Source organism: Phacochoerus africanus, chromosome 1, assembly GCF_016906955.1.
Source record: "Phacochoerus africanus isolate WHEZ1 chromosome 1, ROS_Pafr_v1, whole genome shotgun sequence".
In the NCBI taxonomy this organism is placed as follows: domain Eukaryota; kingdom Metazoa; phylum Chordata; class Mammalia; order Artiodactyla; family Suidae; genus Phacochoerus; species Phacochoerus africanus.
Window position 1 is genome coordinate 205,819,918 of NC_062544.1, and position 20,883 is coordinate 205,840,800.

Below are 20,883 nucleotides of genomic sequence, written 5' to 3' on the forward strand. Positions count from 1 at the left end.
AGCCTTTGAACCTGAAGAACTTTGCCCATCTCTGTTTGCCCGTTCACTGCTCAAACGTTCAGCTGGGGCTTGCCTGCTATAGCACTCAAGCTGGTGAAATTTTAACTCTTTCATCCACAGATGAATTATCAGGCCTTTAAAATGAGAGTGAACTCATTAGGCTTATGTTTAAAAGAAGCCTCTATGAATGTGTCAACCTGTGCCTGTCTCCACAGATGAAGGACTCCTTAAGGGAATATATTTAACTGAGACTAGAGAGAGGTGATGTCATTAAGGCATTGTCAACTCAGCAGTTTTGGGGTACCAGGGCTGTGGTTTTCAAGGGAAAGTTGAGCTCCCCTCCTATCTTCACTCCTTACCACTAATACATCTTTAATTGCAGCTCCTTGAGGAATGCCTTTAGCTCTAGCTATTGCAAGCTTTTAAGAACTTATTGGAACACAAATGCTCATTTCAAGGAAACAGATAACAGTTGCAAATGGATTAAACATAATCCCTGTACTGGAGCCCTTGAAGGAAAAGAGATGGGGGTTTCTGGGTTGTGAGATGAAGCTTGGTCAAGGATGCTTGCTTTGAGGACTCTGCTCTGAAAACCCAGGTAAGCAAAACAGTGGAATGTTAGCCCTTAAATGAACTTTGAACCCAACCCAACCCCCTTCGCTTATAGAGGAGGAAACCAAGGCTCAGAATGAAACAAGCAAGGCCAAGGTTAACACAACCAGCCAGTGACAGGCCTCCCCAACAGCCTGGGCCTGGGCTCTTAGCTCTCCCCCATGCGGTTTTTCATCCTGGGAGAAAGTGAAATTAAATAAAGACAAAAAGTTCTAAACTCTGGCCTGTAACCACTTATCCTAGCTTTTCATTACTGCTTGTCAGTACAGATCCACAGATTGAGTCCACGGAAAGATGTTTACCCTGAGAAAGAGAACAGATAAGAAACCTGGAATACTTCCAAAATGGTAATTGGAAATCTTCTTCAAGGTTAAGAGAACTTAGTGTTTCTTTACATGGTTATAATTTTAGAACAGAGAAGCAATACTTTAAAAATCTCTACAGAAGTTCCCATTGTGACTCACTGGTAATGAACCCAACTAGTATCCATGAGGATGTGGTTTGATCCCTGGTTTTGCTCAGTGGGGTAAGGATCTAATGTTGCCATGAGCTGCAGTGTAGGTCACAGATGTGGTTCAGATCCCAAGTTGCTGTGGCTGTGGTGTAGGCTGGCAGCCTCAGCTCTGATTGGACCCTTAGCCTGGGAATCTCCATATGCCGCAAGTGCAGCACTAAAAAGACAAAAAGCAAAACAAAAAATAAAAACAAAGCAAAACAAAACAAAAAAAACCACAACTATAAAATTATTCCTTTCCTACCTTCAAAACCATCCTCATTAGCACTCGTAATTTTCTAGCTAGTGATTCTAGGCTGGTCATCATCCCTATCACTGGGAAGTATAGTTGGTCCTCCCATAATTGGGTCCTAAATTGAAGGAACTGGTAAAACCTGAGATTATTTGGCCTAGAAGGACTTAGCGATACTCTGGACCACATTCCCTCCATTTATAGATGAGTATAATGGAACTGAGAGAAGTCAAGTGGGTTAGTTACTCAGTGCATTAAATGCACTACACCACTGGTTTTCATAACCATGTGGAAGGAAGGTCTTTCCATCTGAACTTTGCAAAGCAGATCCCTTTGTAATACTCAGATGTTTTTGATGAGTAATTAATAGTTGTACCCAACTCCAAGGAGCTGAATTCTTCTTGCAGCCTGGGTCTGACTAATCCACAGGTACCTCCATGAGGTATGGATCAGGAATTGTCCTTGCCATCTTTTGCTTCATGGAGAGATGGGTAGACAGAAAACAAGGGAATTTTCCAAGATTACACGATGAATCAGCAAGGGCTCTGAGGCAACATGCTGTTACTGGATGAGGAATTAGAAGACATAATTTCTAGTCTTTACGTTATCTCATCACGTGAGCCATTTAGAGCAGCTCACTTCCCTTTCTGAGGCTCAGTTTCCCCATTTATGGAAGGGTTTTGCTGGGTGACCTCTAAGAAACTTGTGGCTCTGATGGTCTGTGTATCTAGAAGACAAGGCTCAGAGCTAAAATGTGATCATATGAAGCCGGAAATTAATTGCTACTATGACATAACTCAAGCTTTCTCGACCTGCAAGGGGTAAGTGTGTTCTGCACCCAAAAGAGAGTAACAATTGTATGCAAAAAAATAATACGTTCAGTTTTCTTTTTACCATTACTTTTTTTTTTTTTCTCAAGCTCTTTGTGCCTATTCCCACCTGCCTACTTGCAAGGGCAAGCACGGAACAAAACAAATAAATGAATAAAAGACAAATAAGAATAGGAAAACTCAGAAACACAATTATCTTTATCATTTGAAGTAGAGCAAGGAAAAGAAGTAATACTTATTGAATGTTTACCAAAGTTTATATACGCCATATTATTTAGGATCTTTAAACAATCAGTGTTATTATGCCCTTTTACAGAAGAAAGCACTAAGGCTCAGAGATGAAATCATTTCCTAGTACACATGCAACTGGTGAGCAGTAAAGCCCAGATCTGAAGCCAGTTCTCCAAAATCTGCATTTTCTTTCTTTCTTTTCTTTTCCTTTCTTTTTTTTCTTTCTTTCCTTTTTTTTTTTTTTTTTTTTTTTTTGGTCTTTTGTCCTTTTAGGGCTGTACCTGCAGCATATGGAGGTTCCCAGGCTAGGGGTCCAATCAGAGCTGTAGCCACTGGCCAACACCAGAGCCACAGCAACGCCAGATCCGAGCTGAGTCAGCGACCTACACCACAGCTCATGGTAATGCCAGATCCTTAACCCACTGAACAAGGCCAGAGATTGAACCCACAACCTCATGGTTCCCAGTCAGATTCATTTCCACTGAGCCACGATGGGAACGCCAAAATCTGCATTTTCTATATTCAAAATTTTGCATGCAGGAATTCCTGTCGTGGCACAGTGGAAACAAATCTGACCAGGAACCATGAGGTTGCCGGTTCGATCCCTGGCCTCACTCAGTGGGTTAAGGATCTGGCGTTGCCGTGGGCTGTGGTGTAGGTCACAGATGAGGCTCAGATCTGGCATGGCTGTGGCGTAGGCAGGCAACTGTGGCTCCAATTAGACCCCTAACCTGGGACCCTCCATATGCCACAGGTGCATCCCTAAAAAAAAAAAAAAAATTTTTTTGCATGCGTGAAACACAGACATACCGTCTTTTAGCAAAATTGATTTTCCATAAGAGAGAGAAATTAAATGTATCAACATTTTATTGGGCTCCACAAAGAACACCATGGTTTCCCTGGGTTCCAACATTGGAACATCTTTGAAAACAGGCGAAGAATGACAGGCAGTTGTCTGACTTTCCCCAAGAATTTTATTTTTTACTATTTCTTTGGCTGTACACACGGCATATGAAATTTTTTGGGCAGGGGATCAAATCTGAGCGGGGCTGCGACCGCGACTGGTGCTGGATCCTTAACCCACTGTGCTGGTCCAGGGATCAAACCTGAGCTGCTGCAGAGGCAATGTCTGATCCTTAACCTGTTATACCACAGTGGGAACTTCTCCCCAAGAATTTTAAAAAGAGGAGATACTTATATCTAGAAATATTGATCAAAGTATTTATTAATATAGCCATAGGATTAAAGGCGAGGTGACTGTTTCTTTGTTTAAAATTCATGTTACTTCAAACATGAGCCATGCACCCAGCTTCTGTCCTGACCTCCCTCCCTGGTTATTCAATCCTGTAGTCTTCCCAGGGCTATAGGGTGAGGTTACAGTGGCCTTGAAGAAAGTTTCAGATTCAGAGTCTCCCTGAAGAGGAGAGCTACACAGTGTGTCCTCAAAGTGGCCAATACATGAGTTCCCAAATCTATGGGGCCACCAGGACCAGAACATATGTTCCTTCATCTGACATGTATTGACATTCCTGGATGATTCTGGCATACTGTAAGGCTAGTGCTACCAAAGCAAAGACAATTTAGCCTTGACATGGCCTTGGACACCTAACCCACATCAAGCCTAGACCCCAGGAACAGCTGAGGGAGGCTGCATTGTCTGTAACAGCTTCCAGGATCTAAAGATAAAAGCCAAGTGATATGGCAAAGGGCCCTGCATTTTCTATTTTGGTTTCCACTAGAATTAAATATCTGTGCCCATTTTATCTCCCAGTAGTTGCCAGAAAAATCAAAGAATCAAAGTTTGAAATGACTCTGGAGGGTTGGCTATCACTTGGCTTCAAATCCCTCCCTTTAGAGATGAGGTTACCAAGGTTGAGAGGGTGGGATGTTGGGTCAAAGTCACCCATAGAGTGTGAGGCAAGGCTGGAGCTAAAGCCCAGGACTCCTGGCTCCAGGCTCAACCCTCCTTTCATTGCTGTTGTCTAATTGCTTGGTAGTGGCAGAGACATTAGCTAGAAGGAAAGTCAGTCAGTCTTTGGCTAATGAAAAATTACAACCAATTTCATAGATAGATCTGTACTTCCTCACATTGCAGTGGCTCATGGCCTAGTAACAAAACACTTTATGCTGCCACATTAGGAACATTCTAAACACACCAGACATTTTCATTCTCTGAAAATTATATTCCCCAGGTCTGGAATATCCTCATTTCTCATTGTTGGCAAACAGTCTTTCACATTCAATTCCATCTGTGGAACTGTGGTGGTTTTGTTCTGGGGCAACTTAGATAGGCTAGAGCTATGTTCCCAGACTCCTCTTACGTAGCAGCATTGGCCATAAGAAACATTTTTTTTTTCAAAATATTTGGAATATAGAAGTGAAGCTACTATGTTATAATATTAAGAAGGTTGATGCAGGGCACCACGTATCTTGGTGCCTTATTCATATTGTCCCTGATCTACTGGTTTACCTGGGGGGTGGAGGGATGCAGCAGCTGAGTCTCAGCTCCTCCAGTTCTCATCAGAGTACCTCTTGCATCTCTGAATCCTGGACCAGCATGTAGAACTCTACAGGGAAGACCAGCTTTTCTTGCAGGTCACTGGAATCATCACCTAGAGATAGTGAGAGGTGATGATGAACTCCAGTTTGTCCTTGCAGGTTGCGATCCATCATTTCTTCCCCCACTTGATGCCCATTTCTCTTTCCCCACTGCCTGCCCTGCTGACTTGTAATCTAGCACCAAACACTGAAGCAGTAGCCTCACATCAACTGATTAGGCAGTTCCTACAATTGCGAGGACCAAGCCCTGACAATGAATCTCTAATTCTGTAGCACATGAAGTGGTTCTGCTTCTCTGATCAAGAGGCTTCTGTGAAGCTTCCAAAGTCAATCATTTCCAGGCTGTGCACATCTATTAAAGCACACAACACAATGATGTACTTCAGAAATTGATACGTCTCTCTCATAGAGATGGGGAGAGCTGACTTGTATTGTATGCTGACTTTGTGCCAGGTACTATTCTGAGGGCACGGTTAATTCTTACAACAACTGAATGAGGTAAGCGTTATTATTGTTTCCATTTTATAGACAAGGCAATGGGGGACCAGAAAAGCTAAATGGTTTGCCTGTGCTTTTACAACTAGGAAGGAGAAGACTCGGGATTCAAAATCATGCAGCCTAGTGCAGAGCCAGCACCCTGACCCTCCCTGTGAGAGCTCTTCAAGGAGTAAGTCTCATTAATAACCCAACTCGTGCACTAGAATGAATGAACGATCCATCTACTTCATTTGCGGTAAAATGACTTTTCTGCCAAGTTGATGAAAGGTGGCTAACAAGGGGAGTTTGGGGGCTTAGGATACTGCTATACCATGAATGCTATCCCTCCCAGACTTCAAGGTGAGATTATAAACAGTCCATAGTCAAGGTCTTGTTGGTAGACAAGAGACCTGCTTACACGTGAAGTATGCATCTCCTGAAAACCATCAGCATGCTCTCTGGGAGCAGTAAACACTGATAATGCAGCATACCACCAGATGAGCCTGCTTTTCTCTCCAGCCCAGACAGACACCCTACCCTCGGTGGAAGGCTCTACCCTGTAAGTCTCCTAGAGTGAAGGGCTAAGCCTGTCTGGAGGGCAGAATTCCCACACAGATGCCAGGCATACAATTCCTATTTAACACTTCCCTTCTTCTATGTAACCTTAAAACTGTCCTTTGTATGTAGAAAACACGGACTAGGACTCACATTTAATTTTTGATGTACTTGCCAATTTCTGGACATCAAACTAGAATGAAAATTCAACTTTGGACTTAACACCAGAGGATCTTGGGCCATAGAGTCTGCTGTTCAATATGAAATTGAGTATTCCTCGTTCCCCTATCCAGAGGAGATAGGGGAAATTGTGACCTCTATCTCATGTGTGACATACCAAAAATTAAAAAAAAAAAGAAGAAGAAGAAGAAAGAAGAAAATGGAAAAGAAATTAAAATAGGTAGGAAAAAATGGTAAGGAACAAAAATCAGTCACTACAACAATGAAGTACAATGCCTGTACTGCTCTTCTAGGGCACAGAAGGGAGGCAGGTAAAGGTCTATAAGTTTTGTGCTACTCGACACGTTTCATTATTCACATAAGAGGAGCAAATCCTTGTGATGTTCATTGCACCACTGATAGCCAATATCAGCATTACATACCTGTTCAACATAAGCCAAACAGCCAGAAGGGCTTGTAATATTCAAATCCAGAGCTTTTATTCAGGGTCAGACTTGGAGAGGACCTCCAAATTGATCTAATCTAACCTTTCATTCACAACTGAGGAAACTGAGGATCTGAGAAGATAGATTCTCAGATTCTAGACTGATACTAGCCAACCTGAGAAGAGACCGAGCAAATGTGCCCCAGCCTGGAAGCAGGGGAGTTAGCTGAGACCCAGGGCTCCAGCTCCAGGATAGCAGCCCCTCTCCTTGCAGGGTCCCACTGCTCTGCAGAGCCCCAGAGTACCCACGCCTCCTTTTGAGATGTTAAAGCAAGGGATCGAGAGTGTGCCAACCTGAGGCCCTGCTGGCAGTAAATTCCTGTTGCACTGGCTGCGTGCAGTGTTTCAAACCTTCTTGGAACTTTAGCCCAAGCTCATAAACCCTTTTCATTCTTCCCACACCCTTTGAGAGCTTGCTTTCTGAATCAGCCCCTGCCATGCCCCTAAACCTCCTGACAGGAGCCTCACAAGAGCTCCTTCTTCACTTCAAATCCCAAAGAGAAGAGGGGCCCAGAGGTCGGGGACATCGCCTCTAAGGAGATTTATTTCTTTCTCCTTTACAAATCTTTGTTCCTTCCAGGAGTATTTCCCCTGGAATAAAATACCACCAGTGCAGAGTCTTTAGAGACATTCTAGTTCAATTCACTCATTTATTGGGTGAAGCTGGAACCCAGAGAAGGGGCATACTTTGCCTAAGGGTCCATGGAGAGTCAGGTAGGCTGGGGCTTCCTGGGCACCACTCTTCCTGCCAAGGGTATTTGTCCAATGTGTGTATGTGTATGTGAACATGCATGTACATATGCACGCATGCATACTTGAACTTCATGCCAGGAGCCAAGATTGCACTAAGTTTTTTTTGTATATCATGGAAGGGTTGAGGTGAAAAGTGGATTTGTTTGCAGGTAGGGTCAAAAGGACATGCATATGGTGGATAAAAATTTTATCTTCTACCGAACCAGAAATGAAGCGTCTGCCTCACAATTTTACCTGTTACCTATTTTGAGCAATCATTAACTGGGAAGTAATATGTTTGTTATAGAAAATGTGGAAGTTAGAAAAAACGTGAGAGAATTAAAACCACCCAAATTCCACCATCTAGAAACCACCTTTGTCAATATTTTGTTTTACATTCTTCGGTCTTTGAAAAAATGTAATTATGTGGCATGTTCTTATTTAGTAATCTCATATTTGTATGTTCTGATGAAACTTTATTTTCATAATATGAATTATTCCTTCATAGAAAGTTTTCAATGGCTGCTTAGGTATTCATGCTGTTGATTTATCTGTCCAACCCATTTCTTACTGAAGGATATTTTGATAACTCCTCTTTTCTCCCATCACAAATAATAGTCAGATAAATGTCTCTGAATTTCAGATTATTCCTCGTTAAGATTCTTAAGACAGAATTGGTTGTAAGAAGAGAATGAAACTTTAAAATTTGGACATATATGTTTCCAAGTCATGCTTCAGAAAACTTTGATCTACATTCCCAACAACAGGATGGTACATGAGCATCAGTTTCCCTACATACTTTTGCTTATAATTTTATGGAGTTCCAAGGAACTTCAGAAATTAAATTACTTTAAATTACTTCAGTAATTAAATTACTTTAATTACTGGTATGTAGGCGTTCACTATGTTCTATTTGGTTTTTATAAAAACTATAAAACTAAGCAAGGCTACAAAACACTTTTATTTTTCATTGTTTAAAGTTTCATCTTCCTTAATAAACATGAGTTTTCACAGAATTATACATAAGTATATACAGGCAACTTAGCATTCTTTTATATAAGTATTTCTATAAAATGCTATAATGTACATACTTGATGTTGTAAAACTACAGAATACTTTAAAGCACAGTAGTGGTCCAAAGTGTAGTATCCTGAGGTTTGGTGAGCCAGTGTTTGAGTTGTTTTCAAGTTGATTGGATTAAGCCTTTCTTAGTTCTTGCTGTGTGTTGGTAGCTCACACTGAGCTATGTGCAGTGATGCTTTGCGCATCATTGGAAACAAAAACAACTTCCATTTTTGCTTCCGGTTGCCACATTTTGCAAATAGTTTTATCTTTATCCGAATTAACATTGTATTTTTCACAGCCCCCCAGATCTCTGTTTTGTGGTTTACTGTGATTGTCCAAAAGGAAATGAATAACTGAAAGAGGTATTGGAGACATAGATATATATATTTACATGTATACTTTCAACTTTTTCTTATACAATGAAGATATGTTATAGTAGAAAGTTATAGAATACAGATAAAAAGCAGGAAAAGTAAAGTAACTTGAAAAGATAATGCTGTTACTGTAACAGTGTTAATGTCTTTCCAGGCTTTTCCCTAAAGAAATATATACATAGTGTCCACAGTGCTTTTATAATGTACACTGATATGTTTTGAATATATCAGCATGCCAATATGCCAATAAATACAATAGACCCCCTTTACCTGAATATACATCCCAAGACACCTAGCGGATGCCTGAAACCACGGGTAGTGCCAAACCCCAATATACTACGCTTTTTCCTACCCTAGTGGGCAGGTGGCATATACAGCTACTGGACAAAGGGATGATTCATGACCCAGGCAGGATGGAGCAGGACAGCACAAGATTGCAACATGCTATACTCAGAAGGGCTCAACATTTAAAACTTGGAAATTGTTTATTTCTGGAATTTTCCATTTAATATTTTCAGACCAAGGTTGACTATGGATAAATGAAACTGTGGGAAGTGAAACCATTAAAGGGAGAGTACTGTCCCTACTTTTAATCAGCTTCCTGTTGTGTGCCAGGCACAGCAAGAGAGACAGTTATGAGCAAAATGAGACACAGTCCTCAGGGAGCTGACAGGCCAAACGGGGGAGAGAGGGAAAGAGCCCGGTTCCCTGAGCCCTGGTCCAGCGCCCTTTCTCCTTGTTTACTCTTGTTGTTAGGTAAAATTGGACTCCCTAGCAGGTTTTATTTTATTTATTTATTTATTTATTTATTTACTTATTTACTTACTTACTTATTTATTTATTTATTTATTTATTTATTTATTTATTTATTTTAGGGCCGAACCTGCAGCATGTGGAAGTTCCTAGGCTAGGGGTCAAATCAGAGCTATAGCTGCTGGCCTACAGCACAGCCACAGCAACGCTGGATCCAGGCCACCTCTTCTACCTACGCCACAGCTCATGGCAATGCTGGATCCTTAAGCCACTAGAGAGGCCAGGGATCAAATCCATATCTCATGGGTACTAGTTGGATTCATCACTGTTGGGCCACAGTAGGAACTCCCCAAGCCCAGCAATTTTAAATCACAGTTTTCTTAAACTGATCTTTAGGTCACAGCATCCTTCTTACTTACTTAAAAAAAAAATTCATCGGAGTATAGTCGACTTACATTGTTGTGTGCATTTCAGGTGTATGGCGAAGTGAATCAGTTATATGTATACATATCTTCATCCTTTTTCAGATTCTTTTCTCATATAGATTATTACAGAGTATTGGGTAGATGTCCCTGTGCTATATAGTAGGTCCTTGCTACTTATCAATCTTATGTGTAATAGTGTGTGTATGTTAATCTCAAACTCCTAATTTATCCCTCCCCCCACCCCAGTGTTTCTCCCTTGGTAACCATAAGTTTGGTTTCAAAATCTTCGAGTCTGTTTCTGTTTTGTGGATAAGGTTTTTTGCATCATTTTTATTAAGTTCCATATATTAGTGATCTCCTGTGATATTTGTCTTTGTCTGACTTCACTTAGTGTGATAATTTCTATGTCCATCCATATTACTGCAAATGGCATTATTTCATTCTTTTTTTATGGCTGAATTATATACCACTACATATATGTACCACATCTACTGTATTCATCCTTCTGTTGATACATTTAGGTTCCCTACTTATTTACTTTTGCTCCATAAAGAATTGAGAGTTTTATTTTTTATTTTTTTCCAATTTTATTATTATTATTATTATTATTATTATTATTTTGCTTTTTAGGGCCACACCTGTGTTGCATATGGAGATTCCCAGGCTAGGGTTCGAATTGGAGCCACAGCTGCCAGACTATGCCACAGCCACAGCAACACCAGATCCAAGCCACGTCCTCAACCTACACCACAGTTCAGGGCAACACCAGATCCTTAACCCACTGAGTGAGGCCAGGGATCGAACCTGCAACCCCATAGTTCCCAGTCGGATTTGTTTCTGCTGAGCCACAACAGGAACTCCAAGAATCGAGAGTTTTAGTCAGCCTTTTGTATTCCGTGATCCCCTATGTGATGTGACAAAGCTCAATTCCCAGAAGTCATGGAAGCAAATTTTTCCCCATAGCAGGTGCTGCTACAGGTAGAAATAAATCCTCGCTTCTGGAAGGGCAGGTCTCCCTGGCTGTAGAGCATCTCCTGAAGCAGGATCTTCCCAGTTTCACAGAAGGCTCTCTGCTCCCTAACACCTGCTATCACGACCCATGCAGACTTCTCCGAGGGGGGAAGGCAAGAAAGGGAGGCATGTGGCTGAGGCCCAGCCTGGGAGAGACCAAGCAGAGCCAGGGTGAAGGCCAGGCCATGCTGTGTGAGTGCAGGGCTCTCTTTACCCTTCCTTACCTCTACCACAGGCATGGCTGACTTGGCTAAAGAACTTGAATGGGCCCCAAGCAAGCCACTACTGTCTGCTTTTCTTTCACACATACACACACACACACACGTGAAACACACAGGGGCACAGTCACCTAAAAATAGGCAATCCCAACAGGGACATTCTCAGGCATTCTGTAAGTGCTCCTACCCTGAGGGGATCTGCCCCATCTTGTGGTCCTTGCACCTTTGCTAGAGACTGATTCATACTTAATGTTTGTTTGGACCAGACCACCCACAGCAAGAGACCATCTCCAGACGTGCCAGGATCCCTCCAATGGGAGTTTCCAGGCCTTCATCACACACAACCCAGGGACATGCTCTCCGCGAGCAGGTGGGGTCAAGATGTTCTGTGTCCCAGACAGCAGACACCCAGTGAGATGCAGGGCTGAGCTGTGAAGAGAACCGCTGACATGATCTAGGGCTCCAGAAAGCACCTCATGTATGGAGAACCATATCATCTCACTGTATGTGGATTGTGCTTTACAATTCACAGGTGTTGTCTTGCCAACATGAGCCCTCAGTGAGGGGTGTACTGTTAATTCATTTAGCAGATGAAGACACTGAGGTTCAGAGAAGATGAGTGGCTGGGCCTAGATTAGACAGTGAGTGGCACAGCTTGGACCTAAACCCCAGATCTTCTGACTCCAAAACCAACATCTACCACCCTCTCTAAGACTGACCTCAATATATTGTGTGAGTCTCGTTTCTCACTGTGACCCAGGAGGTGAGGCTGGCAAGGCTCCCTAGTCTCATCTAAGCAGTGGGGAGACAGGCTTCAGGAGGTGATGACAACCATAGTCACCAGGGGCCTTCTGGCCCAACATCTGGCTCTCTTTTCTCCTCACTTGTCCCTGCTATGGACCAGTTCCCTGGAGAGGAGGGAACTGTGCTCAGAGTAAGAACAAATATTCAGAGCTGATTGGGAGCTCCCTATGAGGGCAGCAGACAAATGTTTTGGGTACTTCTGCTGAGAACTGCCCTGGGGGAGTCCCAGAGCTTACCCAGCATGGGGTTGTAATGTATGTTTTGAGGTCATGTCCACTTCCTCTTAGATGTTGTCACCCTTGATCTTCCTTCTGGTCTAGGTCAGGATATCACTTTCTATTGACCAGGCATAGGGTCCTACTTTAGAAGGTCCAACTGTTGATCAGCAGTGTGGTTTCTTTGAAGAAAACTGTGGGCAGAGCAAGGTGGGGCAGAAGTCAGCAAGAGAGGACAGACACGTACACAGGGGCACTGCCTCCTGCCTGCTCTTGGAAAGGGTTGTAGAGCACTTCACACTGGCCCTGGCCTCTGCTTTCCGCTGTGTATAGAGCAGGGTCAAACATTACACTTTTCATTTCACAGAGATGCTGATGGGAGCTATCAGTGGGGAGACCAATTGGGAGACACTTTCAGAACCCACGATGGGGACTTAAAGGTATCATTAGGGTCAGGAAGTGGACACAGACTGAAGAAAGTCTTCAGAGTAAGAATCAAGCAGTCTTAGGGACCAGATGGTGAAGAGAAGAAGAGTGAGTGAGAAGAGCCCAGCTTGACTTCTGAGTTGCTAACTTAGGCATCTAGGTGGGTGAGCCAGGGACAGGGCAGAGGGTTACAGAAGAAGGAGAAAGTTTAAAGAGAGTATGAGGAGCTTCATCTTTTATAGGCTGAAGATGTGTGTCTTGAGAATATTCTTGTTAAGCTGACAAGGAAGCAAGATGCTCAGAAGAGAGGTCCTCTGAATTTACCCTAAGGAGTCACAGATGTTGCTACAGCCACCACTGCCACCATAGATACAATAAGGAGGGATTTGGGAAGGGGGGCTGGGAAAGAGTGGGCTGTGTCTATGGCATTCGTGGTAAATAAGGGAAGAGTCCTAAGTGGGGTCAGCTTGGTTTCCCTGATTCCCTTACTGCCCATTATTTTCATGGATTGCTTGGTAGATAAGTACCAACATCACATCGGCCATGTCATAATGGAATGACTGAGCATCTTTAGTTAAAAGGTCTGGATTTGGTATTATAAATTATTAGCTATGTGATCTAGGGCAAAACACTTAACTTTCCTGATCTTCTTTCTTTCTTAATAAAATGGTTGTCTTGTGAAAATGCTGTGTAAATTATAACAGGTTGTTCTTGGGTAAATTATCAGTTTAATATGTCATACCAGTAAGCAACTAATTTTGTAACTGAAATTAAATGCTTACCAATTTGAGAAGCAAAAGCTTTAAGGAGGAAGTACTAACAGATTGGAAAAACCCAGTGAATTTTTTAGAGCAAATTATAGGAAACCCTCAGAGCTCCAGCATCCTGTAGTGATGTCTTTAGGGAAAGGAAGATGCAAGAATGGGAGTCAGGGGATGTCCCACCAGCCTCCTTACCCCACCCCACCCCCACCAGCTGGGGTGATGCTTGCATGTGGAATAAATCTCTATGCGCTTGTGGATGTTGTGTTTGCTGCCCTGGCACAGATTTATGTCAGTTCTTACCCTTAAGTCTCCATAAGGCTTTAGTTTTTCACCTTTTTGGACACCAGCTGCTTGTTATCACTCCACAAGTAATCACTTCAGCATCACCTCTTGAGTCCATAAAAGAGGGAGCATGGATTTTAATTTAATAAAAAAAGTGTTTATTGAGATTTTGGATGTTTTAGGCACTGAAATGCTAAGCAATGGAGATAGAATGCTGAATCAAACAACCAAGGTCTCTGCCCTCATGAAGATTTTACTCTATTGAATTTCAAAACTTGTCCTTAGAGACTGGGTGGATATAGTGGGAGAAGAAACATGGGATGACAAATAGAGGCCAGAACTTGGAGTGATGATTTAGCCTGTCCCTCACAATCTACACAGTCTTGGACAAGTTCAAGGTATTGCAAAATGGGAAAGATGTTTAAAAGTACACTGGGAACAAGAAAGCGAGAATGTGTGTTATCATTGGCAGAGTCCTGGAAAAACAGAAGTAATTATTGCTATTTAATAGATGAGAGATGTTTTATTTTTAAAAGAGAGAAGGATGGAAGGAAAGAAGAAAGGAAAGAGGAAGGGAGGAAGGGAGAGATACCTTCAGTCCTGACGTGAATATCTTATAAAAAATGCTAAATGCTCAACAAATCCTTTCCTGATTTTTCTACCACTTCTTGTGCCTATTCATACTGGTATTCTGTTATCAGACTATGAATCAATCAAGATGGTAATATTAATTTGTGCAATATAAGCCAAGATTACTTCAAAAAAAAGAGGGGACTTATTTTCTGTTGGCACATGCATTATGAAAAAACTCTAAGAAAAATAAGAACACGTATGCATTGGAGGTTGGTGCTCTCATCCTTTTTTTTATTAACAGAGCCTTCAGTGGGTTCCCTATGGTCTAATGTTTCATGAAGCTTCTATAGTCCAGGCTCCAATCCTGAGAACCCTGATGTGAAAAACCCTGGAATGATCAAAGAGGGAAAGGTGTGTGAAGACCATCAGAAGTTACAGAACAAACAGTAACATTTGTGTTCACTCAAATCTGAAGTAAGAGAGTTGTAAATTCCTTGTGTGGACAAGGAAGAGTGGCTGTATCATACCAAAAAATTTTTAAAAACAAATGTATTTTTTGTTCAAAAATGTTCTTCCATTTATCTGAAAACTGAAACACATGCTTTTCCAATAAAAACTATGCCTTGATTAGAATATCGTAAATCAGGACATGGGCTTTTTTCATTTTAAAGCCATATAATTAAAGTAAAATTTTTCATCTTAAACTTACATCTCTGGTCTTGGGTTTGAGAAAATAAAGTCTATGGATATGTTGTTAAAAGGAAAGGACCAGTGGCATTTCCTGAGCACCTAGTATGTGCCATCCACTATGTGATACATACTTTATGTGCATTGTCTCATTATCTCATTCATCCTCACCACTCTGCTCTCTCTTGTCCAGGTCTTTGGACAAGGGAATTCCAGGGCCTAGCACATTTTTTTGGGCCCCTTCTGTTCCCTCAACAACATTAGCTCCTCCTCATTCCTCAGGTCACCTTGTTACTCTGCTCCTTCAAGACCCAGCTTGGCCCAAGTTTGCCCAGTTTCCCTGGTTTGTATTCCTTCAGTCTGAAGTTCTTCCTCTAACATGCATTGCCATAGAGTATAACATTAGACTGTAATTTCTTTTCCTTATTATATTATAAGCTTCATGAGGACAGTGGCCATGTCTCTTCTATGAGTCCAGTGCATAGGCTAGTTCTTGGCACAGAGAATACCTCCCTATGATGTTGGTTGAAGGAACAAAAGAATGAGTTATTGAGTAAGCTAAGTATTATTAGTCCCCAATCTTCAGATAAGGAAAATGAAGCTCAGAGAGGGTTAGTAAGTAGTCCGACCATAGTCAATGTTTGTAGGGTTTGAACCAAGTTGTCTGACTGCTCTTGCTCTTACTATTGGCAAGAATGACAGGGAGGACCCTGAAGTCCCATCGCCTGTCCTCTCTGACCTCACTTTGCTGTTCTATGGTAGGAAAGCATTAATGAAATACAAAGGCCTCAAAGCATCTAAGGCCAACCAATGGTGAACAAGCCCACAGTTAACCTTGAGCCCCAAAGCATCCAGAGCCTCTGCTAAGGACAGAGAATTGAGGTCAATAAATTTTAACATGGGTTTTCTGCATGTCTGCTGAGTGTTCCACTCACATGGTAAGCTGTGGGGAGTTTGGAGATGGGTACCAGAGACCTCTTGGCTCTCAGCTTGCTTTCAGGTGCTCCACAGTTTCCAAGATGACACATAGGTGGGTGAAATAGCTTCAAGTCGGAGGAGATGATAAGCAGATGAGAAGGGCCCCTGGATGGAGTCAGGAGGCCTGATCCTGTCTTCTACTGTGATGTTTGGAGAGCTATTTGCTTCCCTCTTAGAGCTTTAGTTCCCGTACCTGCATAATTAAGCCAGTGAACTATAACTAGGACAGTCAGCAGGTCAGATCTGACCCTCAGAATTGTTTTTGTCCTGTCCATATATTATAGATTGAATTGTGTTTCCCCCCAAATGCATAGGTTGCAATCCTAACTTAACATCTCAGAATGTGACCTTATTTGCAGATGGTGATCTTTACAGAGAGAATCGAGTTAACAAGAGGTCATTACTATGGGGTCTAATTCAATATGACTGGGGTCCTTATTGAGCAGTCATGGGTACAGGGAGAATGCCATGTGAACATGAAGATAGCTATCGACAAGCCAAGGGGAGAGGCCTGGAGCAGACCCTCCCCTCACAGCCAGGGAGCAAATGCCAGCACCTTGACAATAAATTTGCTTAAGCCACCCAGTCTATAACTCTGTTATGGCAGCCCTAGAAAACTAGACACTGTTGTTGTTATAAATTTAAACACTTCATGGTTTTCTCTCATTCCTCACCATTTTCTATTTCCTTCCCCCAGTCATTCAACCCATATATTTTCCCATCTGGTTCTTGGGGCATTTAAGTCTATCTTCCCTAGATAAAGACTATCCCAATGGTCTCCTTGAGTGCTCATATTTCTTGACTATCCCCTGCAAGTCTTTAAAGACTAAGAAACAAGGGTGACATTCCAAAAGAAGGTCTATTTGAGAACCTGGTAAAGGAGATGGAATATGCCCAAGCCACTGCTGTTTAATAATCAGCTCTTGTGGGGAGGGAGATGGAAGCCCTGATTTGCAGCATTTGCCTATTTCCCACCATGGCCAATTTCAAGCTTTTGACATGAACTCATTGAAAGTGGATATGGGAGGAAATGTGTGTTACTGGCTTTAGGAGGTGATGGGAATGACCAGCACACTACTGCCACAGCTTTCCCAGGGCTCTACAGGTGAGACATGGAATTCTCGGCACCTAAACACTTATTGCCTGAGCTCTTTAAAGCATGTGAGCTGAATGGAAGGAAACCAGAGTCTTAATCCAGCCTCTTCTTTTGACTCATCAAGGGAATTGGGATAAGCCTCTAGGCCTCAATGATCATCATTTGTAAAAGGTTTGAAAAAATTAGGGGCTTACCGGTTTGTTAGCTTGGCCTCTGCACCACTGAAGGTGGGGAGGAGGGCAAGTACGCAGGGCCCCCTAACCACTCTTCAACCAGAGGCGCTTTGCCTTTATGTGGTTCACATAGTGGGAATGTTAGTCAGGTTTGGTTAGGGTGGGGGAGGAGGAGGTTCCACTGCTTAGAAGAAAGGGTGGCTTCCGAGGTCCCTACTGCTGAAATGTTCATGCTCTTCCATGATTCTCAGCTGGAACTCTTAGCCTCATCCACAGACTTTAAAAAGCATGCACGGAAGGGTGTGGTTGGGGGGAAGAAGAGCCAACAGGGTGACCAGTTCCAAAGAACAAAGCAAAGGCTAGGGACAGGCCAAAACCACTGGATGAGCCCCAGTGACTCCACACATTTTCAGAGCATGTTTTTTCCAGAAGGCTCCTTGGACGATTTATGTGAAGGGAGGAATATTTTTACCTATCTTTGGATGGTATCCAGGTCTAGGGTGGAAGGTGGCAACTGTTTAACAGCCCACGATAGCACTGCACAGCAATTAGGGCAGGAAGTGAAGAAGGCTGCATTGCCCTGAAACTGCCGAGGTAGAATTGAGGTCAAGAGAACACAGCCCCTCCGGATTGAACTCAGCCTCCTGCCCCAACAGGGTGTTCTTCACCCCTGATGGGACACCTGGAGAATAGGGAGTGGTTTCTAAAGAGGAGAGTCCTTAAAGCTGTGGCCCAATGTAGATACCAGGGTGCAAAGACAGGTCTTGGGAAACGTATGTCTGATGGAGAACAGGTTGAGGGGAGATTGCTGGGTCAGGGGACCAGGTAGCAGATTATAGGGATTGTTCAGGTGACAGATTGTACACGTTTCTCTTGGTTAGGAGTAGTGACAAGGATGGAGTTTGTTCTTAGGGGACTAGACACTTCAAATGGAAGGTACCTTCTTGCCCAGACCTTCCAGCCTCTCCATTGTCCTCTGGGTTGGCCTTTGGGCTTGGCAGTTCCCAGGCCCAGGATTGAATCCAAGCCACACCTGGAACCTACACTACATGCTGTGGCAATGCTGGATCCTTAACCCACCACACCAGAGTAGGAACTCCACTTGCCTACTTCTTTCATGTCATATTTATACTTGACACAGAGTACGACTGAGTAAACATCATCCATCCCGGCCATGGAACAGGAGTCCAACTTCCATGTGGGCTTAATAATCATGCTAAAGAAAAAAAACACTACTTCAAAAAGATGCATGCACCCCAGTGCTCATAGTAGCACTGTTTACAATTACCATGGCATAGAAACAACTTTATGCCCATCAACAGATGAATGGATAATGGAGTATTTTTCATCCAGGACAAAGAAAGAAATTCTACCATTTGCAACTACATGGATAGATCTTGAGGGTAATATGCTGAGTGAAATAAGTCAGACAGAGAAAGACAAATTCTGTAGGTTACCACCTACATGTGGAATCTAAAAAAATACAACAAACTAGTAACACAACAAAAGGAGAAACAAACTCACAGGTATAGAGAACAAGGGGTTACCAGTAGGGAGAAGAATGGGGGAGGGTCTATATAGGGTAGACGATTAAAAAGTATAAACTATTAGGTATAAAGTAAGCTATAAGGGGAGTTCCCAGTGTGACTAGTATCCATGAGGATGCACGTTGGATCCTTGGCCTCACTCAGTGGGTTAAGGATCCAGTGTTGCTGTGGTGTAGGCCACAGACGTGGCTTGGATCCTGGGTTGCTGTGGTTATGGTGTAGGCTGGCAGCTGTAGTTTCGAATTGACCCCTAGCCTGAGAACTTCCATATGCTACAGATATAGCCCTAAAAAGAAAAGAAAAAGATATTTACTTGCTAAAAAATTTAAAAATAAAATAAAACAAGCTATAAGGATATGTTGCACAATGTGGGAAATATAATCGATATTTTATAATAATTATAAATGGAGTATAACCTTTAAAAATTGCGAATAACTATATTGTACACCTGTAACATATAATATGGCGAATCAACTATACTTCAAGAAAAAAAAGAAAAAAAGGAAAAAAAATCATGTCAAGAAGCAGGACTTTTGAAAGAATTTGGATCTACTTTTAAAAATAGTCCAGCCTGGTGTCTTTCTTTCCACAATTGGGCAGGGGAGTTTGTGGAGGTGATGATGGGATTCTAGAGAAGTCAAAGAATTTGGGGGCTGGAAGAGGCCTTAGAGATTGAATTTGGGTCAGGGAAATTGCGTTGGTTCCACCTTTAAAATACAGATCCCATCTTCTCCTCCCTTTCTTTCTTTCTTTCTTTCTTTTTCTTTCTTTCTTTCTTTCTTTCCTTCTTTCTTCTTCCTTCCTTCCTTCCTTCCTATGTATAATTGATTTATAGTGTTGAGTCAATTTCTGCTGTACAGCATAGTGACCCAGTCATACATATATATATATATATATATATATATATACACACACACACATTCTTTTTCCTCATATTGTCTTCCATCATGGTCTATCCCAAGAGATTGGATATAGTTTCCTGTGCATCTACCAACCCCAAACTAAAAAATGTAGTGTCTACAAAGTGCAATAATAATAATAATAAAACCATCAGCAGATCTGGAATTCCATCACTTTCACCCTCTGCAGCCATCCTTCTTGGATTGTTGCAACTACCTCCTACCTGGTCTCCCTGCTTCTACCCTTGTGCTTCTTGGTAAATTTTCAGACTAACCCTTGCAGAACTTAGACCAGATCGTGTCACTCTGCTGCTGAAATCCCTGCTTTGGTATCCCATTTCTCTCACAAAGAAACCTCAGGGCCTTCCAGTAGCCTTCAAGGGCCTGCAGGATGTGGCTGTGCAGAGCTGCTCTGACTTAATCTCCTAGAACCTGCCATGGCTGCAGCCCCACCACGATGCTCCAGCCATGCTAGCCTCCTCCTGCTCATGGAATATGCTCCAGTTCAGGCCTTTGCTCACCCTGGCAGGATTTTCCAGGGTATCAACTTGGTTAACCCCCTCTTCTCCCTCCCTTCTGGAGTCTGCTCAATCAGGGCTGCCCTGACTATTGATGCGTCAACCGGCAAGTCCTTCCCCACCACCCCAAACCTGACACTTGGGCTCCCTTTTATTTATTTTACTTTTCCTCCCATTAGACTTAATACCTTCTAACATGACAGACAGTTGTCACATTTGTTGTGTTACTATTATCTTGTGTTACTACTACTTTTTTTCTTTGCGTCTCTGCCTGTTGGGATGTCAGCTCTACAAGGCAATGATCTTTGTCCCTTGTCCACTGAACTTTGCCTGCCTCTTGGTGAACCTGGCTACATGAAAGAGAATGTCATTACAAAGAATATGACATTTAAAAATTTTTTTGTTTCCAAGTAATTTTAAGATTACAGAAGAATGGCAGAAATAGTACAAAGGGTTCAAATAATCCCTTGGCACAGATATGTTAACATTTTACCACCATGTTTCCTTTGAGAAGGTATAATGATGTTAATATTAGCATTCATAACGATAATAGTACCAAAATCATATGCTGACATCCTAACCCCTACAGTGGTATTAGGAGGTAGGGCCTTTGGGAGGTAATTCGGTCATGAAAGAGAAGCTCTTGTGAATAGGATTAGTGCCTTATGA

At 42.4% G+C, this 20,883-nt stretch overlaps 1 long non-coding RNA gene across 1 annotated transcript; it reads left to right on the forward strand.

Moving 5' to 3' along the window:
* The first annotated feature begins 390 nt into the window (after positions 1-390).
* On the forward strand, positions 391-14,928 carry LOC125112971 (uncharacterized). Its single transcript, XR_007131303.1, has 3 exons — positions 391-598; positions 5,563-5,645; positions 14,618-14,928. It is a non-coding gene; the product is annotated as an uncharacterized LOC125112971 (long non-coding RNA).
* Positions 14,929-20,883: the final 5,955 nt, after the last annotated feature.